The sequence below is a fragment of the Hyaena hyaena genome, unplaced genomic scaffold (assembly GCF_003009895.1).
Source record: "Hyaena hyaena isolate Hyena2069 unplaced genomic scaffold, ASM300989v1 scaffold_11, whole genome shotgun sequence".
Classification (NCBI taxonomy): domain Eukaryota; kingdom Metazoa; phylum Chordata; class Mammalia; order Carnivora; family Hyaenidae; genus Hyaena; species Hyaena hyaena.
Genome location: NW_024080643.1, coordinates 615,941 through 621,693, shown reverse-complemented (window position 1 = coordinate 621,693; position 5,753 = coordinate 615,941).

The following is a 5,753-nucleotide window of genomic DNA, read 5'->3' as shown; positions in this document are numbered from 1 at the left end:
TCATTAAAGGAAATGAAGAAAGTCGATTTCATCTAAGATTCCCTGATTTACACAACAACAAGAAAAGAGAACCTATTTTGAATTTTAAGGGCTATTTTTAGGAGTTGGTGAAGTTGAGAACCACACAGTGGAGCCCCGGCTGGACTCTGGCCCTGACCAGCCCCTTGGTCTCCTTCCTGGTAAGCACTCATGAACTCTAAGCGAATGCAGCCCTGTCATGCTATAACACTAATTTTTAAATTGTTTGAAAAGACACACACACAGGTACACAGATTTTTTTTCTTGTTTGTAAAGTAGGCTGATTTTACTGCCTTAGGCAGCTCTTACAAAAAGCACAAAAAATTCGTTTTAAGTGACCAAATGGTTTTTCACTTAGCACGCTGGAGTAGAGACATCGCGGCCTGGTGGAAAGAGCTGGGAGCAAAGAACCCGGATGTCTGGGTCCTAGCCACATTTTTTAGAGCAGCTAGCTCTGAGCTATGGGGCAGTAGCATCTCTGAGTCCCATTTCCTGCATCTACAGAATTTAAAAAGCTTGGATTACGAGAGCTTTGAGGTGCCTCACTCCTAGTTCTATCCATAGGTAGGACCCTCCAACACAGCCTGAGTGGTATTTTGAGAGCACCTTCTCCTCCCTCCTCTCCATAGCCCTTCCTCCAAGGTCAGCAGAGAGGAGCAGCCCCCCCGTGGGCGCCTGGGCTCTGTAAGAACTGTTCGGAGCCCCTCAGAGGATCAGGAGCCCAGGGTCGTAGCCGAAGGGGAGTCCCTACCCACCACCAGGAGCTGTTATTTTGATTTTATTGGTTGTGTTTTTATGTAAGAGCCACTTCCTGGATCAAAGTGACGTGTCCTCAAAGAAGGAACACACACCATGGAGTAGAAGAAGGAAGGGGTTCACGTCCCTTGGCACCAGCCAGCACTTGCTGCTTCTCCCTCATGATGGAGACAAGAGGTTGTTCCCCTGATGGAACCGAAATTCTTCTTAAACTGCCATACTCCAGTGAGGAAGATGCTGCTGTACATAAAATCTCCAAAAACCTGGGAACTAGGAACAGGGAAATTTAATGAATAAGTTTGGGTTTCTTAAGTGAAATTCAGAGGAGAATAATCAGGGCAAGAAGGGGAGGGGGAGGGGGGAAAGAAGCAAGGGAGCAGAAACTCCAAAAAGTGACAGAAGGAGGCAATGAGAGACATTCTGAGAAACAGGAGCTGACGGGAGGCAGGCTGAGCCTCGAGCATCAGCACGAGCATCATCTTCCTGCCTCCAGCGAGATGGCCTGAGCGGGTGAACTTTCTTGAAATCCAAAAGCAAGTGACGGGAAAAGGCAGTGGGAATCTTGGGCTCCCTCTCCAGACACTTCGGCTGAAGGAAATCCAGGGCAGGGGCAGATGCCTGATGGAGGGGTGGGGTGCAGAGAGAATGCCAGCCTTCGCAGCTCCGTCACTCTCTCCTGATGCCTCCCTTGTCATCAGCTCTGATGTGGCATTATTATTTTTTAAAGACCTTAAAATACTATTTTTATCCCGAGCACATTTTTTTCCCTCCCAAAAGGAACAAAAGGATCACAACCCACATGCTCCTCAAACTGGCAGCCCTGAGAAAAGGCAGGGCTCAGATTTACATGTTGAGGCAGCTTTATCCCCACGTTCCACCCCCTCCTCATTCCCACAGAAATGAAACTAAAAGAGAACACGGGCTTGGTATTGTCATCCCTTCTGAAATACACAAGCAAAAATAGTACAGAATGATGAATGATGGGGCTTCATAGCCAGTGTGATTAGCAGTAGTAATTTTGGCCATTAACAATTAGTGTTATGTTTCTACTCATAGAAAAGGGGCATTCTCTTTTTGAGATCTCTCTCTTGCACACATTCTCTCTCTCTCTCTCTCTCTCTCTCTCTCATACACACACACACACACACACACACACACAGACACACACACACACACGGTTTGGTAGTCTGATTTATCCCACTGCAAAACTTCTGTTCTGCTTTTCCATAGTTCATATTTTCAATATCCCTTAAAATTTCTGAGGCAACTAATTAAATATTACTGGGTCACCGGGCAGTTTAAAAAAGTCTATGACTTGCACTCACCATTTTTTCTTTCCCTCCAAATAACAAGTACTTAGGGATACTGTTCAGAGACATCATTATGGTGTTTTCCTTGTCCCCCTGCCCCATGACTAGGTTAGAGTTTGATAGTAGAAGTATTTATCTCTGATGTGGATGTAAGAGAGGAAGAGACTTAAATATAGTATATATTTGTGTTTTTTTTTAGGAAAAAATATCTGGTGAAAACTACACAACAGCCCACAGTCTGTCTAAACTTTCTGAGTTTCTCTTAAAATGGAAAATATTAAGAGTATTACTCATACATTCATTTTAAAAGTGGAAGGCAAAGGGAGAGGGGATGATTCATTCCAACACCAGAGACAAAGAACGAATCAAAGCCAGAATGACTTCTTCTCTCAGGTCTTTGAACTCGGGGTGAAGGACGTGGTGTTCCCTGTGGGAACTGCACATGGGCCATCCCACAGGCCCACGCACACCTCACTGCCCTCTTCAAAACCCTCTTCAAAACCACCCGAGCCCGAGCCCAGCCCCTACTCATCTGAGAGCTCTTGGATAGTAGCCGGCTGAGACCTCACGTACGACAGCGAGAGTGTTTTGGCTCTTTACAAGGTGCTCCCTGAGCACCTGCTTCTGGTGCCCTGGGGAGAGCTGGAGCCAAGATCCCCTGCTGGATGTCGTGTTCATCATGACTGCTTTCTTCCTGGCACTCTCTCTGATGCCCTGGAAATCGCCTATCAGTGGCTGTGGGGCCAAGTAGACAGGCTCTGGCTGAGCTCCTGGGACTTCCTGGCCCTCCAATCCACACAGCACGTAAGAAACAGAAACAAGAAAGACCCCGAAGATGCATTAAAAAGAAGAAGAAGAAGAAGAGCTTTGGCTTAAGGAAAACCCATTATTGGATATTTGCTGTAGAAGACATAATAAATCAATTTTTATGTAGAAGACATAAAAATCCTTTGAGCAGACACCTGATAACATTTTTTTGGTAAAGATATGCCAGTCTACCTTAAAGAAGGATATTAAACAGGGGCGCCTGGGTGGCTTAGTCAGTTAAGCGTCCGACTTTCACTTGGGTCATGATCTCGTGGTTCGTAGGTTCGAGCCCCGCGTCGGGCTCTGTGCTGACTGCCAGCTCAGAGCCTGGAGCTTATTTCAGAGTCTGTGTCTCCCTCTCTCTCTGACCCTCCTCTGCTCATGCTGTCTCTCTCTCTCTCTCTCCTAGGAATAAATAAAAAAAATATTAAAAAAAAAAGAAGGATATTAAACAGATCCGTCAACCCAAAGCAAACTACGTTTGCTAAATAAACTGACAATTAATAGATAGCCCAGAAGATAAACACCGTTCAGGGATGGGTTGTTAAAAGGCTAGTGTTTAAAAGGAAGGAGAAAATGAAATTAAAGGGTCAAGTACCAGATAAGAAAGGGCTCCTCTTGGGCTCCAGTCACAAGTATCAGACTCTGATACTTTACCAGAAAAACCCCAGTTTCCTCTTTAAATGCCTGGTTTGTAAAGGGTTAATCTCACATTAGTGTTTTTGTTTTAAGTGAAACAATGTTCAGTTTCCTTGCTTGTCTGTTGACTTTCTAAACACACAACAGGCACCTGGAAAGGTCGTATATTACTATAAAATAACAGGATTTAAAGCAGTCTCCCAGGAGCATGGAGAGCCCATACATCTGAGGCACTTTGTTTCTCGCTTATTTGTTCACAGCTCAAAACAGTGTCGAGCTAGGGTCCAACTGCAAGTTCATCAGCACACTTATTAACTGCGGTTTCAGTGTGTAAGTCTATTCCTCATGCTAATTGTTTAAGTAGGAGCTTCTTTTTGATCGTTTTCCATCAGGAACTACTGATTTTCACGATGCTCTGATTCTTACAAATGAGTTCCCTTTACGGATGTGATGGGCAGGCAGGCAGGCGGGGGGCGGGGGAGACCTCCATAAAGCGAAGGAGTGCGTCCCCAGAACAGCGTGGTTCACTGCCCCCACCCTCCCATTGGCCAACCTCCCCTCGCTGCAGCTGGGCCACGGCAGCCGCTCTTGACATGAAATCACTCCTTGTCACCAGTGTTTCTAGAACGGTCTCCATGCCAACTCCTGCTCGCAGGCCCCTGGGAGCGTGCTGGAATGCTGCGGAAGGCAGGTGTGCCGTGTCTTTATCAACCTCAGTCTCCATCGTGTTTCCCAGACAGGCAAGTGATGAGTTGGTCTCCACTGTCCAACCAGCACCCTTTCCAGTGGGCTTGCCCAGCAGGAGTGAACCTGAGATTGCAGCCTCGCCCATTCTCAGCTCCTCTCTTCCCTCGTCCTGAGTCCTTATCCTCTTCTGCCTTCTCAGGAGGGAGACATGCATCACGCACACCTGAGTCGTGCCCAGGTGAAGGGGTCCCTGTTTCTTCCATGTCTGTCCTCCCTGGAATCAAGGAGAGGCTTCCTGTGGTGTCACAGACGGGCTGCGTCCTGTGGCCGAGGCCTCCCACTCCCACTCTTATTTTGACTTCTGTGCTGCATTGGGTTTGGGTTACTGGCGCTGTCTGGCACTCTGGTCCCCTGCCTGACCCCCTCCCACAGGCGGGTGCCTTGTCCTCCGTCCTCCAGGGTCATTGCTAGTTCCCGGCCTGAGAGCAGCACACTCTCTCTCTGTTGTCACTTTTGCAGATTGTCCCCGGACATCCTTGTCTGCCTGACATCCAGGTCCTGACCTCAGCTTGAGGTCTCTGTCACTGTGTTCTTCCCTTTGAAGGGACTCCTTTTCTTTCTTCTGGAATTCCTAAGGAATTCCTTCCACACAACCCAGGGAAGGTGATCTTTCCCACCCAGGTGTATCTCTGGTACCAGATGTGCCTCTGAAGCTGGGTGAGTTCCCCTGACTCAGCCTGATGGGTGGGCTGTCTCGTTCCCTTCCTGTCTGCCCCGTGATGTGGGGAGTGATGGGCTGGAGCCACCACCTGGGGCTGGCCTTCGGTCTGAACAAGGCACGTAAGGGTACATCCATGCAGCCTGAGACAGGAAGACAAAGGTGGCCCAGCCACCTGGCCATCTGAAAGGTCAGACTCCTAGGCTCTACGAGCCCCCTCCAAATTTCTGCAGTAGCGATCTCCTGGAACGTTCCCAGATCAGCCGACAAGGGGCTGAAGACGTGGCCACCTGGCTAGCATGGGCCACTTGCCATGCTGGCCTAAATGTGCTTCTTTTCACAGCGTTAGCATTCAGATTTGGTTTTCGGGATGCCCCGATGCCACCGAGCCCTTTCATACCCACTCCTCATTAGAACATGTTCTCCCTTCTCTCCATTGTAAAGGAGATAATACAGCAGTGTTCTGATTAAGAGTGGGACAGCCACTGTTGTCCATGGCAACAAAGCTGCATTGGAATGCGCTGTTTGGTAAATACAGTGAGTTTGAATTGTGTGGGTGTGAGCTCACTGCACCTGGGGTGGGGTGGCCTTGTGGGATCTTCACTAGATCCCCTCTCCGTGGAAATGAATAGCGTGCAAACTTGGCCTGCATTCACAGAGAAAGAGTCGGAATAGGTGCCCTGAGAACATTTCCAACCATAAAAGGGGAAGTCAAGGAACTGGCCATCAGGAGTATTTACTAAGGGCCAAGTGAAGGTCTTCACATGCATCCCTTGTGTAATCACCTGGCTCTCCCAACAGCCCTGTGTGGTAGCTAC